Source organism: Micropterus dolomieu, linkage group LG18 (assembly GCF_021292245.1).
Source record: "Micropterus dolomieu isolate WLL.071019.BEF.003 ecotype Adirondacks linkage group LG18, ASM2129224v1, whole genome shotgun sequence".
Lineage (NCBI taxonomy): Eukaryota > Metazoa > Chordata > Actinopteri > Centrarchiformes > Centrarchidae > Micropterus > Micropterus dolomieu.
Window position 1 is genome coordinate 929,184 of NC_060167.1, and position 18,565 is coordinate 947,748.

General features: G+C 43.0%; 1 long non-coding RNA gene across 2 annotated transcripts in view; it reads right to left on the bottom strand.

Moving 5' to 3' along the window:
- The window catches only part of LOC123986877, a 139,330-nt gene that overhangs the window by 81,451 nt on the left and 39,314 nt on the right, over positions 1-18,565 (bottom strand). Inside the window, exons 3-5 of one of the 2 annotated variants that reach the window (XR_006829001.1) lie at positions 11,670-11,769; positions 6,042-6,096; positions 4,540-4,617 (exon numbers count right to left, since the gene is read on the bottom strand). This is a non-coding gene — a long non-coding RNA (uncharacterized LOC123986877). The remainder of the gene's footprint in view (positions 1-4,539; positions 4,618-6,041; positions 6,097-11,669; positions 11,770-18,565) is intronic. The other variant, XR_006829002.1, reaches the window with a different exon arrangement.

Consider the following 18,565-nt stretch of genomic DNA (forward strand, 5'->3'; position numbering starts at 1 on the left):
CTTCAAGGATTTCGCTACTGATAAACCTGGAAGTGATTTACAAATTGCCGAGGAACACCTGAAAGCATCACAGGTTCACTTTCAGGGGGGCTGCAGCTTGTATGTTGTGCATTAAAATGTTTTGTTGCATCATCTTGAATCATCGGCAGTGCAGACATGCAGCGATGACAGGCGGGTGAAAAGAAAGCCTCATAACCGGAAATTCACCCTCCCAGCCAAACAATATCAAACACAGAGTGACAGACAGCCAATCAAAGAGAGGCAACACACACACACACACACACACACACAGCAGATACCCAATCAAACAGAGAAGGAGCCTCCAAATCAGACATCCAGCCAACACTCTCTCTCCCCCTTCCTGACCACACAAACAAACTGTCTCATCTCATTCTCCTCAGAGGGATCTCCCACTTTAGATAGCAGGGGAAGAGAGAATTTAAAGTCGGTATTGGAAAAAATCCAGCGCCGCCGTCATGTCCTTACCTTCCAGTGGCCGGTGTGGTCTAAATGAGTAGCTGACAGGCAGTCCAACGCCGGCCAATACAGCAAACAGACAGCTGGGAAATTGTCCCCGCAATGTAACGGCCTCGTGCCTCTTATGGTTTCGAGCCGCCTTATCAAGCTGACGCTGTACGTTCTCCTACCTGCAGGAGAGGAAGGACCGGCTGCACAGTCAGTGTGAAGAACCTCTGAACTGCAGTGTTTTCAGATTCTTTAGTTTCACCTTTTCACCTGCCGTTAATGTGGAAATGACACACTTTATGGACAGCTGCTTCCAAAGTGACACTTCACATTTGATTGTTCAAGACGTGTCCTGAACGTAAAGACGTGTCCTGAACGTAAAGACGTGTCCTGAACGTAAAGACGTGTCCTGAACGTAAAGACGTGTCCTGAACGTAAAGACGTATCCTGAACGTAAAGACGTGTCCTGAACGTAAAGACGTATCCTGAACGTAAAGACGTATCCTGAACGTAAACACGTGTCCTGAATGTAAAGACCTAGTTAGCGGTCAACGTTAACTTTACTCTTGGTAGGTTTTAGCACGCTAATGTTTTAAACAACAAATTAACAGACGCTGGTTTTAACTTAACTTTAACCTCTAAAAGGGTTCATTATTTGTTTTCCCCTCACAAGGCCACGCCTTGGCACCTATGACAGAATGACAGGATGTTTTGCACTTTGCCCAATCGGGGGGTAGCCTACCCCCTACCACCCTATCTAGCCCCCAGTGCATGCATTTCGTGCCCCTCTGTGTCACAGGCTAGTACCGCTCAGGCTACTCTGCCAAGGTAAATCACACACCTGCACTTTGTTGATTGAAGTGTTTGTACTGAAAATGGTTTTCAGTTACTGTTATTTTAAATGGTTGCTTTTTAACTGAACCACAGTGTCACCTGGTCCAGGCAGACTAACTTAATTTTAGCTCTGTCATACAACAGCAGTGAGCCACTGAAAGCTGGGGGGACTGTTTGGGAAATGACACCTGAATGAAACTAACTGCTTTCCTTCCGTGTTTTTGTTTATAGGTTCTTTTTGGGCATTAATCCAGAGACGGGCACGATATCAAAGAGACAGCGAGGACAAATCAACCAGCAAGTGTGTCCACTAATCAGGAAGCTCATTGACTCTGAGTGGATGTCACAGTAGATACTGTGAAAGCCAAGACATGCGTACAGCGCGAGTTGAAGGATTACGGTTTTAAAAGTGTATTTTAATATTTCACCGTTCTGTTTTTGAATTAATTTATGTTAAAGTGGAGGTGAAAATGTCTTTAAAATTCAGTTGTGTGGTAGAAAAACAAATGCAAATTCTTTTATAAAGTAGGGCCGCAGCAAACCGTTTAATTATCAGTTAATCTGCCCGATTAATCAATTAACTGTTTAGTCTATATAATTTAAAAGTCTTTAAATAGTGTTACTTCAACTTCTTAATTTTTTTAAAAAGATGTATAAAAGGTTCATTACATTAATGCAGTAGTTGCCTGTCCTGCAAAGTTTATTTAAACTGCAAAATAAATATGTAAAATAGAGCATGGGTTTGTGTTTATTTGAATTTAATCTATTTTTCAAATATTTAGGGTAATAATGGGTTTATTGAACAGATAAAAATTGTGAAAGAGTCAAAGTATTGTACAGATTTTAAGTGTGAATTTATAGCACATTTCAGTGGTATTGCAGTGTTGTATGCATACTGCTTAATCACAGTATACAGCTGTCATTTCCCAACAATGTACTGTAAAATGATACAGTAAACATACTGTGAAAGTAATGTAACTAGTAGCCAGTAATTTACTGTAAATCTACAATCATTTTAAAGTGTATCTTAAATGTGAAGACGTGTCCTACTCGCTAAGACGTGTGGATTAAGTGTCCTAAGCACGTGTGGGATCTGTCGTTGCTTTATATGAAAGATATTTCCAAACGACTGTACTTGGATGTGCGTCAGGAAATGAGTTATTTTAAAAGACCTTTGTGGCAGAAAGTGTGTGACACGATCGAAACAGCAATCAGTATTCAGGAACATGTAGAGAGCACGTGAAGCCATTTTCCCCTCTGTGTTCAACACGTGTTCACAGAATCATGTCTAACACGTACGTGGATATGTGCGATAACGCGTTACCTTGGCCAGCCCTAGTTTTAACTTAAAAGCTCCGCAGGCCGCCTCTGTGCTGGGGGGGATTGCGCAATATCAGCAAGAACGCATCATCTCAAACTGTCAACAGCGTTCTGTGTGCTCGTGACATCGCAAGTTCATTCTGGCAAGAACGTTCTAGCCGAGAACATAAGTCTGTTCTTTGTATTCTTGGTTTTGAGAAACACCCTTTATGTCAGTTAAGACCTCCACAAGAGTCCGCATCAACAAAGACCTCCTCTTCTGGATCCCAGCAAGCAAACAGAAAATACTCACTTGGTTTTAGTTTTGTACTCAAACTGATGCCTCTCGTTTCTGATAGGTAAGCTTAGAGATTCTCCAACAGTTCCCTCTCGTAGTCTGGCCTGTGCTGCTGCAGGGCCTCTTCTGGACTGGTGAGTTTAGTTTGAAACGCCACCACAGATTTTCCCTGAGCTGACTGAGCCACAATGCGCAAACATCACTCCAGGACTTTCCTCTGTGCATTTTTCCTGTCCAACAAAGTGACAGACGGCCCGACGGTTTCACCCGCCAACAAGTTACCTGAACTCACTGCATTTCTGCCGCACTGTAAGTGTGTGAACATATTAAATTAAGAGTGTGTGTGTGCACATGTGGAAGAGGAAGAGGGAGGTCACAACCCATTACTCACGGCTAGCTGTGTTTACTCTCATCTAATAGGAAAAACAACATCGATGGCTTCCACCACATTAAAAATCGATAGATTACCCAAACACATTATAAATCATGTTGCTTTGTTGGAGCAGTGGACTCTCCTACATTGATTCCTGCATAGATTTAATAACAGGCCCCCAGCAGGCGTGGAGGATCACTTGGCTGCTATCTAAATTAAGCTCTCCAGGATGTAATCACACCTCAGTCCATTAAATGGGCTGCCTCAGCTCACGGACATTAACTGTAGGACTCTTGGGGCCGGAGTCGGAGTCGGAGTCCAGGGGCCTGTGGTTTAAAGAAAGAGGATAAGAAAAATCTAAGGTTTGAGAACCAAGAGATGAAAAAGTGGTTTCACCTTTTGGAAGCAACATTTTCTTTATTTAGTGTGTCCAAAGACGACTTAATGAGATCATTAACTACCTCCTGCTTTGGTTGTCTTCAAATAACTCAGAGATGTTTCTTCATTTCTGTAAGAACCGTGTGAAACTAAGGTTTTAAGATTTAATAAGGGGCCCTCAAAAGCCACAGAGGACCAGCTGATATTGTGTCTCGTTCCAATAAAGGGGATTCTTCAGCTGGACACAAAGGAAATAAAGATGTGAACTGAATAAGTGTAACTTTCAGACAGGAGCTTCGTGTGAACCGTGTACTTTAGGCCTTCAAATGGAAATTTTGAAGATGATCCACCAAATAAAAGAGTAAAAACATCTCCAGGAGATACAGACAAATCTTCCAGTAAAAGGAAAGCATTCTTAAAATGAAAGTGACAATCTCAAAGCAACAAAGTGGAGCGAGCATCAGCAACACATTACCCAGATGAAAAGCTCCTCCAGATAAAAAGCCTCTACAAAGTGTGCCGCTGGAGAGGCTCTCATTTCTTTTGGATGGTTTTTATAGTCACAGGCTACAGTTTACTGTGATGTTGGTCTAGCAGAGGAGGCATGAGAAGAAGCACTGCTTAGCACAAACAACCAAATGAAAAGTCAACTTAAAGTCAAGACATTAAAGCAGCACAAATCAATATTATTACACAGTAAAGATCACTGGGTCAAAACTGACCCAGTCCGGCTCGATACAGCACCAACGCAGTGATGTAAACTTTACCCAGTACACATGGGTAGGACGCCTCCCCAGGCAATGGGTTGTTATAACCACATGTTATTTATTTAACCCAACCACTGTAAGATGATATTATTTATTTATTTATATATACATATACATACACACACCCCTGGTCTTGGAGTCCCAGTGCTGTGAGGAAGGATGCTACTGTAGGCCTAGCAGAGACGGGGAGGAGGGTGGTAGAGCTAGGAAGAAAACAGTCACACAGAAATATACTTTGGGTTTGTACTTAACTCTACAGTAGAGAATGACAGTAACAGCAGAGAGACTCTACAACACACTGAGATGCGCAGCCGTTGTTTTGTCTATGGTGAGTTGCTCTTCATTGTTTTCTTCCACAGTATTAGAGGTCATCACTTGTTCACCACGTAGCTCAAAGGGGACATTCTTTGAACTAGTTAATTTTGAACTAGTTAGGCCGTTAATCACTTCGGACCAGCCTCGGCGATTGTCAGGAGGGCAAATCTGATCTAAAATCAGCCCAGTTATCCTTTAGTTTGCAGCCGGTGTTAGTTGGATATTGTGGATGATTTCACTTAGCTGGCAATGTGGAGCTGATAAAGATGCTTTGCAAAATGTTCATGTACGCAACTTAAAACAAGAGCAGCGCACACTGAATAAATTCACAACAGTCTAATTACAAGCAGGACACAGATGTTTTGTATTGTCCGTCAGCTGTCAGGCATGAGGTGCCATTATGAGACGCCACAACAGCTGCCACAGCAACAGGCAAACCTCTCAACTGATAATCCAAACCAGCTCTGTGTTTTCTGTCCCGTACGTTAAGCTGGAAATAACACTCAGAGAATAAAGGATAAAAAAAAAAAGAAAACTGTGACACTTCAAACAGCATATGTCGGGGTAATTAGCTAACCCAAACAATTTGCATTTTAGACACCTCGCCAATTATTTTCATTTCAACGTTCCAGAGACGAAGGGTAAGAAGAAGTGAGAGTGAAAGTGAAATGAGGACAGAAAGAGAGACACAGTTAGAGACAGAGGAGAGAGTGAGCCAGGTGGAAAGACAGTGATTTCAAGGTGTAGAGAGGGAAACGTTTATTCCCTTCAATGCAAACCCTCATTTGGCTGCAACAGCAAGGTGTAAATAAACTAGACAATTAATTGGAGATGGATGCAAGTGGGTGGAAAACTCGCTCAAGGGCAATAAACACTTACTGCCAGAGCTGTTTTCACTCTGTGGAACGTAACATCGGCACTGACTGGACTGTCTCATTTATCAGGGCCTTCCAAAACAATCCATCCATCCATTTCTGTTTAAGTTAATGCAACTAAAACTACATGCTGCACCTTACAGGAGTCTCTTCATGAGAACGAGAAACAAACTGTGGTCTCAAACGAACATGCTGAGTACCCATCAGTCTAATTTTCTCTTTCAGAGTTGTAGCTGCACTGATTCATTTCATAGATAGATTATTACCAAGGTCTGCAACTTTCCATTCCTGGAAAATGCAACTCTGTCACCAGACAAGAACACTGACACTATCCTCGGGTCACGCTCAGTGCCAACATTTTAACATTTATGCTTTCTACAGTATGTGCACATGGCAGCTACAGTATGTTTAAGGTGAGGATGAGTTATGGTCATTACCTCTTTTTTACGAGGAAGTCCCATTGCGATCAAAAATCTCTTTTACAGGAGAGACCTGTCCAAGGAAGCAACCATACATAAACATTAAAATACTACATATACAACATGACAAAATTCACAACAAAAAACCCCACAAAAAGTACACCTATTCAAACACAATGGCCTCAATAAAAACAACCACATGCCTCCTTTGCCACATTCTTTGACGCTCTTAAATTTATCAATTGATATACAAGTTTCTAATTTGTGAGTAGGGGACTTTATTTGTAACAAAACGGAGATGCATGGTACACTAAATCAAGGCTACGTAAGATGGAGGAGGCTGCGTTCACATATTTCACCAATCAATCACTGACAGAAAAGTTTTTTTGGAATTGAAAGTAAAGCTAAATTTATTTCTAAAATAAAAACCAATCTTCACTTCGAGCTTCCTAACTAGATAAGCAATATATACATTGCATAAAAATTTGCTTGTATGAGGGCAAACTTTCAACGGATTTACGATCGGACCATCAAAAATGCTAAGATTATCAAGCAACTGTAAGGGAGCTTTTGAAAACTATGTTTTCTGAGGATTTAAAACCAATTTTAAATTGGGCTGAGCAGTTTGTAATGACTGAAATGCAGTCTGAAGCGCTTGCACCTCCTGTGCTATGGAGGGAGCATGTGTATAAATGACAGTGTCATCAGCATAGAAGTGTATTTTTGCTTGAATGTCTTACCCAAGTCATTTATAAAAATAGAGAACAGAATAACTCCCAGTCGTTTTAATATAGACGAAGATTGATTCTGATCTATGAAAAGCGCTGTGAGATAACTGTTGTTGTGATTTGGCGCTATATAAATAAAACTGAATTGAACTGGTGTGGATGGAGATCATTTTAACTACTACAAAAACGTAGCAGTGTGGATATAGCCTAAGATGTTTGAAAAGCCCCAACGGTTGAGAAGAAGATTCAGGTATTGTGAAGGTATTTCCAGAATCTTTTAACCATCCAGAGGTCGGACGCCATTATTGGTCATAAAAGTTAGATGTACCATACTCTAATCCACCACCCAGTCCTCTACACTCTTACTGTCCGCCATGCTACATTGCTACATGAAGAGAACGTTACTTCCTGCATTTGCACCAAATGTCAATGCTGGATGTAAATCATCAGGTACAAGATGATCCAGTGTCAGTGTAGGTCCTCAGGATGCCGCCTGGATTAGGGTCACTGGCCACATTTCATCCAACATCCAGGTGAGGTGCAATACAGTTTGTTAGTTAAGTACATGCAAGCGCCCTGCTCACATGATGTTAAAGATGTTTCTTCTGGGCTTAACTGATGGTACAGGAAAGGTAAGGCAGGTATCAGCTTGGAGTCATTAGCTGATCATTGAAGCTTCCAGCTCTCGTTATAACTGTCCTTTTTAGGGAGACAGCTGTTAGACCGATGAGGGAGATAGTAGGCCAGGCATCAGGCGAGCAGATACCGGTGTTCTCTGGGAATCTTACAAGAATATTTACAAGAACTTTCTGGCTCTACAGATTAGAGTGCAACTCATGGACATGGACGTAGGCAACACATTGGAGTCTAAACATCAGACAGATTTGTTGTTCAGGTTAAGGCCAGTTAAGATGACCTAAGAGGGAAACCTGCATGCGCTACAGGGGAACAAAAGATGTTGTCCTTGAAGTTTGCTGTTGGTATTCCATGTGTTCGCACGTTGTACGCCGCTGGCACTGTATCCCTTCAGCCAGGCTCAGCAAACAACACTGTGTCTTCATCACACCTGAACCTGGCTCACATTATTTCTTCAACACATGAGACACACCGAGAACTACAGCTGCAGCGGTGAAACATTATTCAGACATCAACAGAACGTCTATCACAAGAAGTTTATCTCCTGTCCTAAACTCTTTTTTTCCCTCCTAAAACACAGCTAATGAACTTCTTAGAAATTAAAGACATTTTACCAAAGACATTTAAAACGTAAATGTTTCCTTGTTATGTCAGTTGGTTAAAAAAAACTGAGCATCATTATGTTTCATACAATATTTTATGATTTAAATTGGTTCTTTATGGTTGACTACCCACGCTCTGCTTTCCATGTATTCCCTCACACAGTCTGTAACTGGCCGGGGAATAAACACCGTGTTGGATTTCCCCCAGAAGATCCTTCCAAAGCTACAAAAATGTGGATTCAATTAATTCATTTTCAGATCTTTTAGATTTTCAGAAGGATGGGGATTCATTTAGCATACAACAAAACACAAACATGAACAAATATACAAAACTCGCTTGAAGGGTCGCTGAAGAACTGGAAAACATTCTCATGGGGACAATGCCACTGTTATTCAGATCTCCAGGACTGCAGACATGAAGGAAAGTTTTCACACAGGAATCTGAGACTGTTTGTGGTTACGGGTAGAAAACATATGGCACAGACGGCCTGGAGCCTTGTTTTCTGTCACTCTGCTCCTCCAGATTCAACAGTTGTAAATGAACCAAACATCAACATGACACCTTAATTTCCCCACTGACTGTTGGTCTGCCTTCACTCTCTCTCTCTCTCCATTTGTTTAAGTATCATTGAATCTTCACTCTCTCTTTCACTGTCTAATTTCGATCACCCCCCCATGTGTATTATAGCTCACATTATATTGAATATAAATATAATAAAACTCCCTCAGGGTTCCCACTCTTTTCTAGAGATTATTTTCCAGGATTTTTCCAGCGATGATCTAGCTGGTATGACCAACAGGGATCAGGTCATACACTGCAGGAGTCCGATTATAATTTATCTATGAAATCCATTACTGTTGCTTTGTACTGTTTACTGCCTTGTGTTAATGCTTTGCTTTAATGTTGTTTTTTGTATAGTATTGCCCCTTTGTGTTCTGTGCTTGGCAAGTGCTTTTCTTATTAATTATATTTTAATCACTGTTGCCTGAACAGGCGACCACAGTAACCAGCCAGCAGGGACTAATATTTACCTGTGGAGGAGAATGCAACTTACATTATTCAGAGTTTCAAGAGTCACCTGAATTAATGTCATCCAACCTGTGCTACCATGTGATGTGACTCTGGGGGGTGTTCACAATGCTGCCTCAACACAATGTTGAAAGCATTTCAGGACAACACAAGATTTTCCGGGACGCGTGGGAACCCTGTCCCTGTTTACGGAACGCAGAGATGCTCACAAGTTTGAGCTCGAGTCCAAGTCAAGTCTCAAGTCACCCGTGGTTATAATGCATCACCTGCTGCGTTCAATCCAGGCTGCTTAGAACACGACGACATCACGGAGCTGGTGGATGTTAGAGACCTTGCGCTCCTCCACCTTCCGTTTGAGGACGCCCCACAGATGCTCAGTAGGGTTCAGGTCTCATGCAGCCCCAGACCAGGACACTCCCACCACCTGCTGCACTGTAGGGCAGGACTCACTTGTCTTTGTGCTCCTCACCTGGTTGCCGCCGCACACGCTTGACACCATCTGAACCAAATAAGTTTGTCTTGGTCTCATCAGACCACAGTACATGGTTCCAGTCCATAATCCATGTCCTCAGTCTGCTTAAGTTTATGTTCTGCTTGCTCAACAGTTGTTTGATAAATGGCTATTAAAACACATTCAGAGAATATTTGAAACGCTTTTTTTTTTTTCAGTTCTGATCATTCTGGTGATTTTCCTTTGGCGCTCACTAAAACCTCTTATGGGGCACCAAGAATTTCTCTATGCAGGAAAAACCCTGGTAAAGTGTCATTTCTTCAGTGTTGTCACATTAAAAGATAATCAAATATTTACACAACTGTGAGCGGTGTACTCACTTTTGTGCGATCCTGTATATTTATTATTTTCTTCCATCTTTTTTCTTTCAGTGTAAATGTATGTTTACATGTGGTACACCAACAGTAATGAATGAATCTTCCTAGAAGAAGTTACTAAGTCTAGTGTAAATGGGCTGAAAGATGCCTCTGAGCAGCTCGTCTCACGTGGACAGAGCAGCTTTGTGTCATGTATGTACCACACACACACAGTACTACACGTTCGCAGCGCCATGACCTGTTTGCATGTGACGTCTGCGGCCTACATTATTTAACAAGCAACAAAGAGCAGTTTGAAGACGCTTTGTCTCTGCACATGATAAAAACTCCTCTACTTGTTTTACCACGACCGTCTCGTCCTCTCACACGTCTTGTTTAATGATGACTGACAGCGGCGTCTGGAAACTACAGATTCCGTTTATGTTTTCATTTTCTCCGATAGCCTGAAGTGTGAAGGAAGGAAGAGGAAATCTCTCCCTGTATCTTTGAGATTACACTGTTAGTTGTTTGCTGGGAACACACACCCGGCCTACAGCGCCCCCTGGAGCAGTTCAGGGTTTTGCTCAAAGGCTCTTGAATAATGTTGCCTGGCACGCCAGACGTACAGCCAGCCACCTCCTGGTCCTCAGCTCGCAGCTGGAGTGTTCCCAGTTGATGCCCGGGCTCGAGCCAGCGGCCCATCTGATTTTCATTCAGCCTCTTTACCGCCGGGCCAACTTGTTCCCCGGCGAGTCTGTATGGTGATTTCAGATTTTCATGCATTTTAATTGCAGAATGTGGCATTTGAAACTTCTTACAGGCTGCGTTTGTATCTTTTACCATTGCCAGTCTCATTTTAACCACTCCCTCTCTCAGTGTGCGTTTATGGTTAACATTTATAGCTGCATATCACTGAATCTCCATCCATACAGACTGAAACAGTGCTCATATTTAATCAGAAACACTTATGCACCACTCAGATTCCACACTCAGATCATTTGAAATCAGTTTGGGCAGCATGGCTCAGGAGGCCGAGTGTTGAAGTGTCTTTAAGCAAGACACTGAAGCCCTAACCAGCAGTCTGCACCTATCATGGCAGCCTCTGCCACCAGTGAATGCTGTAAAGTGCTTAGAGACGAGCGCTTTATAAATGCAGTCGGCTTCCCATAACCGTGACCCGTTTTTAAAGATGTGTGCCTTCAGTAGGATCAGTTTGAAGTTTGGGGTTTTGAGACCGACAGACAGTTTTTTCCTTCCTTGTACACTGTTGATCTAAATTCAGACTAATATGAGGTTCAATATGAGCCCAGACTACCTGGAACACATCAGACAGACACTCACAAAGGACACAAGAATAAAAAACTAACAAGTCAAAGATACACCGACCCCGCAGCAGGCCAGCAGTAACAGGCACATTAAAAATAATGAGCCAGTCCAATGATGCGACCGCGGGTTCTATTACAGCCCCGCAGACTCCAGTAAAACTACCAGTGAAATTAGGTCCTGCATTGTTCTCTTGTTACCATGGCCACGCTGAGCCATAACATCCGTCCTCTCCGCCCTTGACGCTGCTTCTCCCGTGAGCCTCCGCGGAGGTGCTGCTGTCGTCACTGGTCAGAAGCGGCGCAGGCGGCAGTTCACAGGAGGAGACAGCGTACCCTCCTAACCTATTTTTGCTGCTCCTATACATTTATCCACATGAGGGCACACACACTAAAACGTGCAAGCTCTACATGCACAAGTAAAACTAGTCAAATAAAGACCAATCAAAGAGAAGCTTGTCCCGTGTCATAGACAGGTACTGAAATACGTCCCTAATTTCATTTTTAACGTGCTTTCTCACCTTCGGGTTGACGGAGTCAGAGCCGGCCCAGGTGCCGTCATGTAGGGCTGATTTTCAAGGACTTTGTCAAAGTAACTCGCCGAGCGTCCTCCTCAGACGCCTGCGGAGACAGAAAACAACAAACAGGATATGAGGTCACAGCATGATAATATTCTGCCATGCCAACCCTCAGTGGGCGGGCCTCTGGACTGCAAAGGCACAAATAAATCTCACCCCGGTCGATCTGTTGGTGTGTTTATATCGGTGCACATCATATGCATGGATCTGTGTACATGTTTCCCCACTGGGTGCACGTGTGCGCACCGGGCCCCGTTTCCACATATGTTGCTGTTAAAATGAGTCGCAACCGATTCTGCATGTTTGGAGAAAATATGTGTCCGTAACTTTATTCCACTTATCGTTGTACGTTACTGTGATCGATCCGAACTCCATTCAGAAAACAACAACTGTCGTCCTGACAGACCTGACAAAGTATCTGTTCATATGTTTAACAAACCTGCATCATATTGTGGTTATTTCAGCATCAGTTTGATCCGTTTGTTGCAATTAAATCACAGCTAAATGTTTTTTTTTAGTTTTATATGGCTGTAGAAATCGCTGTAGGGTTGTGTGTACTCGCGTTATCGCTTTGTGTGTGAACACTTGGTGAGCAGCCATAAAACTCACGGGAGAAAAGTGACGCCAAGATTAAATTCCCGTTTTGTCAGACTGTTCCACCCGGTGTCGGACTCCTTTTTATTTTTAACAGGAAACTGAAGTCTCGCTCAAGGACTGTTCTCACACTGAAATCACGCCGGTGGGGTCAGAGCTGGAGAGAGGAGTTTGTCGTGTTGGAGTAACGTCAGGGAAAAAAAGAGTCCTCTGCGTACACAACAAAGTCCTCGCCCTCGTTCCCACCGCCGTCTTCCTGCAACAACTCGCGTGAAAGCCAGTGAGGTGTAAATCCACCTGTGTCGCTGTCTTTCTGAGGGAGAGACACCCGCATAACTATATAAAAATACCAACAAATACAGTAGAAAATGTGTTCAGCAGGTCATTTCTGATCTGTCTCTTGTTATTTCAGATTTCTTTCCGTTCGTTACGGAAACGATAAGAGTTTTCCCGCTGTTGCATGGTGAAGAAGAAACGCAGCAGGAGGTGGTGGGACGGGCCTGAGCAGTGAAACAGATGCTTCGTTAGATGCTGTTCTGTCCTGTGTTTCTATAAGTTCTGATCTTGTCATGTTTAGGGTTTTGGTTGCTCGCATGTTTAAGTTTTTAGTATCTGTCTTGTCTCTTATCTTAATTCTTAGTCCTGCGTTTTAGTTCATGTTGAGTGTTTTTCCTGGTCTGTGTACTTCTGCGTTTTATTATTTTGGTCTGTCTCTTAGTCCTTAGTCTTGTGTCTCCATGTTTTTGTGTAGTCCCGTCTCCTGTTTGGTCCGGTCTCTGTCCAGGCCCTGATTTTGCCCCGTCTTTCCATGTTTTGTGTTTTACTTTGGTAGATCTGTCCTTGTGTGTTCCCGTGTACTTCCTGTTTTATTTTGTAATCTTCTGAGCCTGGTGTTCTTGTCTAGCTCTGTTCCTGCTGTTAGTTAGTGTATTTTCGTCATGATCATTAGTTTGGTACTTTGGTTTATGGATCTGTGTCTGCTTGTGTTGGTGGTCCTTTCGGTTTATTCTGGTCTGTATTAGTTTCCTGCCTGGTTACCTTGTGGTTTCACTGTGTGTCTGCGGTGCCTAATTAGCCTGTGCACTCCCTCCCTGCTCGTTTGCCTGTGTATATATTGCCCTCAGTTGTGTTCAGTCTTTGTCACGTTGTCGTCTTGGTTGAGTGGTCTCCGTGTTTGTGGATCCTCCCCTTTGGATAGTACTTTATTTTCTCGGTTCTGTTGGCGCTCCCTTTGTTGGACGCGGAAGCCCGTTTCAGTTAAGTTTTGCGTTAATAAATATTTTCTGAACTGCAGCCTCCTCTCGTATCGTCTGGGTCCACTCCTCAGCCTGCACTCATGACAGATGCTACTTCCTGTAACCACAAGGCCGCGGGTTCAAACCCCGCAGCCAAGCTTCAGCGGTGCGTTCGAATGTCCTTAAACGAGACTCGCATAGCGTTACTCGATCATGACGCGGTCTGCCGTTTACACGTACTGTGCTGTGAGGCCCATGTCTTGCGCCCGTGCTTACACTCACCCTGCATGAAGGTAAGTCAAAGCAGAGAATCAGAGAATTATGACCAGCGCTGCAGTTCCACTCAGCTCTAAGAAGCCTTCAGTGTCTGCTCTGGTTCCCTCTCATCAGCAGAGTTTTTAACCGCAGCAGCTTTGATAAACCCACAGTGCTGTAACAGCTCAGCAGTAAACAGCAGAGAGATGCTACCAACCAAAAACAGAGCTCAAAGGAGGGCGATGATGCTCCAGGCTGGTAGAAAATCTTCATGTGCTCACCTGAACTTTTAAGACAGACTTGAAACATTCAGAACAGAAAATAAGAGGATGACTTGGTGTCTCTGCCCGTACACACAGGTGGCACAAACATCACACCTCGATCAGACCTTTTTAATTTAAACCTCATGGTACAAGATCTAATAGATGTCAAAAAGTACGTCAGAGTCCCTGACATCACATGACCCTTTCTACTGTGCCCACCAGGCCAGAATCCGCTCACTGCCCCTCCAGCACTGGTGCCTGTGGGCTTGGTTTGCATGTTCAGCAGGAATCTGCCGGAAAAAATAACAAAGAAAATCAGAACTGGGTCAATTTTAATCAGGCAGAGTAAACACAGCATGCAGCAGTGAGCTCCACAACGTTCTACAGGCCTCACATGCAACTGCTCTGATGGGCTTTATGGAGTATGGATAAAGTCTTGGAAGAAGAATATACTTTCTGGCAGTAAAGTCTATAAAATGTTTTTTAAAGCCACCACCAGCCTGACCTGCAGGTCCACATCCATTCCATTGTTTATGCTCTGAAACACTCATATGGGGGACACGGGAGAGTCTGTGGCCTTCAGATGAAGCAGCAAGAATTAATAATTGATGGACCTAAGAGGGGGGGGGGTAATTCAGCATATTTATCTAGGTCACTCCTGGCTGCACATTTCAAAATGCGCTGAGGTGCTCATCCTGAGGTGTGTGTGTGTGGGGGGGGGACTCTCTTCCATCCTTCCTCATTTGGAAGCACCAGGTAACAGTCTGACTCCAGAGTAAATCATTAAAACTCACTCTTGTTAAGCAGCACTGCGAGCAACCAGTGACGCCGGATCTGGCAATAACGCCCTGACAGAAGTCCCGCCACCCTTGACTGATCATACGAGCAGAAAGAGCGAGCGAGTAAAAATAAAAGTTTGAGAGAAAAGTAAAAGTGTTCTGATGCAGGCGAATCAGGGCGAGCAGCGGAGGGAGAGGGGATGTGATTCAGTGTGAAGAGGCTGACGTGAGCTACTTATTGAGGAGATGAGTTTTCAGCCCGCACCTCACCGTGAGACACGTGGACACGGTGCACAGACCGAAGGATCACATCCAATTCATCCAGGGTGAGCACACAGCTGAGGGAGATCTGCTCTGTTTGTACTGAACTTTAAGGTGGGAGTGTTGTGCAGCCACACACTTCCTCTGAAGACCCGCAAACTGGGCCCTCGGCGTGCCTGCTTATTGAAAGTGAATTTCAATAACACCGACGGTACCGGGGACAGCACGCAATTTCCATGCGAAATGCAAAAGTGAAATCCATGTCTGACCCTAGTATTTTGTCCCCCTATGCATTCCACACACCTCCGTGAAGCTAGGAGGCTCAGCTAGCATCTCAAACCGACCGTTTTTATCCACACATCAAACACCGAGCATCTAAATGAACTTGCATCACAACATAAATCGCTCTGTAATCACTGTACATGGCTGCACAAGCTGCCTTCTAGATCTTCTAGAGAAAGAGTTGGATGTTCTGTTCTCAAGCTGTGGGCCTGTAAAGCATGGAAGTGCTTTTGGTCACAGGAATTGTGATGAATAGTCACTTTTTTTAATCAATATTTCAATGTTTTGGAAGCTTTATGTTTGGAACGTGGTTGTGTGGAGAGGAATAATGTTTAGAAGATAACTCCCAATAAAAGTGAACATAGAAACAGTAAATATGGCCAAAACCTGGACATTCACCATGAATGTGTGTGTAGTCACAGTTGTAAATCAGTTTCTTTTCACCAAATTACAGTTACACGTGTATTCTAGGTGTATTAGAAGATATTCAGTTGCATTATAATGAGTTGGATGATGGTTTAATGGTGATATTTCTGTTAAAATATAGATTTTATACCAGGCGAGGATGAAAAGATCATATTTTCCTTTATATCATCTCCTTTTACTCTTTAATAGAAAAATAGGTCCATTTACAGCTGATTCACATTCCTTAGCGTCTGACCTGCCTGATGGTTGAGGAGTTATTCCTGATATATTTTGGGTTTGTTATTTTAGGCGTTTTTCCTGGAAATAGGGGCAAATAGCTGGGGGTTTCCAACAGGTTAATGGAATAACAGAATCATTCTGGAAAGAAAAACTACGATGAACGCACACAAACCAGCCCACGTGCACGCACACCCTGTTCTGTGTCTGCTTGACAGGAGGGCAGCTCAGACTACTGTGTAATTCCTGGATCTACACAGCAGATAAAACCTGACAAGGCCTCAGAGTAACACCTTTGCTCTGCATTATTCATAAAGAATCAGAGAATACGAGGGGCGCAGGGTGATGAAGGAAAATGAAATCCTGCACACAGAGTCTTTTTTCCCATTAAGCTGCTGTGCAGGACGGGGAGGGGCCGACAGCCAGTAGGTTAGAGAAACTCTGTTGTGACTGGAAGATTGATGGTTTGAAGCCGCAGGACAGACGGTACGATTCGGAGGGAGCGGGAAGAAGTCAAGAGGACTTCCATTCAAACAGTCTGCAGCATGAAACAAGTGCTCTTATGTGTATTTTACAATGTGGCCTTATTCAGAATGATTGGGGAACATGAGTTTTTGCTCCCCCACAACACAACATCATAGTCAGTGGTACTAATACCTCACTGTAAAACTACTCTGTTACAAGTAAAAGTTCTGCATTGAAAATGTTTCTTAATTAAAAGTATAATCAGGAAAGTATTTAAAGTATAAATGTGGACTGCAGAAAAGTGACGGTGGTATGCAAACGTTTTGGCACCCCTGACAATTTCCATGATTTTCATTTATAAATAATTGGGTGTTTGGATCAGCAATTTAATTTTGAACTATCAAATAAGTGAGAGACACAGTAATGTTTCAGTAGTGAAATGAGGTTTACTGGATGAACAGAAAATGTGCAGAATGCATCAAAATGACATTAAACAGGTGGGCACCCTTTTCATTTCGTTGAGCTGAATACCTGTAACTAGCTAGCACTGATTAACTGGAACAATCGGTCCGGTGAGCTCATTTAGCCTTGAACTTCATAGACAGGTGCATCCAATCATGAGAAGAGCTATTTCAGGAACGGGAGATGTTTTGCAAGGAGGAAAGGTCCAAAATACTTTAATCCAGAATCCAGACACTGATTAAAGGCTATAGGAAGCGTCTAGAGGCCGTTATTTCTGCTAAAGGAGGCTCAACTAAATATCGATGTGATATTTCTGTTTGTTTTGATGCATTTTGCACATTTTCTGTTCATCCACTAAACCTCATTTCAGTTATTAGATAGCTCAAAATCAAATTGCTGATCCAAACATCCAATTATTTACAAATGAAAATCATGGAAATTGTCAGGGGTGCCTAAACTTTTGCATATGACTGTATATTACATCATGAGTATTATTGCTCATGCGTTTTACTGCTGTAGTCGTTGAGCTGGAGCTCATTTTGAACCATTTAGTATCAGACCGCAGTTCATAATGCTTTTCATTATGGATACATCTGCTGCTTATTTTCTCCATTAATTGGTTGCTTGTTTGTAAAATCGAGAGGAATGCCTCACAGTTACTCAGAGCCCAAAGAGACGCCGTCTTAGCGTTTGTTTTGTCCGACCAACAGTCCAAACCTCAATGTTATTAACAAACAATTCAAAAAATAAATTAAAAGGAAAAGCAGCAAATCTTCACATTTGTAAAGCTGGAAAATTGACTTAAACAAAACGGCTGCCAATTAATCAACCCACCACCACAACCCCCCAACCTTTGTGCTAAGCTACACTGGCTGACTGTATCAACTCGTGAGAAAGTGAATCACCTCCCAACAACAAAAGGCATTATGGGTTTTTGTGTGTGCAGACTCTGCATCCCAGAGAGAAGTTAAACTTTCCTCAGCCGGCCCGAACTCTTCTCCCGGCTCATTAGCTAATCGACTGTCCATTGGTTTTAGAGGGGTGAGAGGAGCTGATGCGATTGGCCAATACTGAAGCCTGCACCAGCTCCGCATGCTGATTCTGTATTTCTCCTCCTAATCATATATTATCCAGGTTCAGCATTTTTCCCCTCCACTTTGAACTGTGCAAAGCTGCTTAGCTGGTCACACCCACATGCATCCGAATTTGCACAAGAAATTGTGCTGGTGTCCATTTTCTGGAAATGGTGATTCTCAGAGTCAAAAATAAAAGATTCTCCAATCAGCACTGTTGACATTAAGTTAATTTACAAAGTCCCTTATTCAGCTTGAAGCCTATTAAATCGACCTTCTGGGGCCGGCCAGTTGTTTTGTACATCAACGTGTGTGTAGTTTCTGTAGATTTAACTCCATCTCTAACTGAGTGTATGCCGAGTGTGTTTGTGCATACGGCCTCTGCAGTGGTCCAGTATAATGCTGTCACAGTAGTGCGAGTGTACAGTATCTCACAAAAGTGAGTCCACCCCTCACATCTTTGTAAATATCTGATTCTATCTTTTCATGTGACGACACTGAAGAAATGACTCTCCAGTGTAAAGTAGT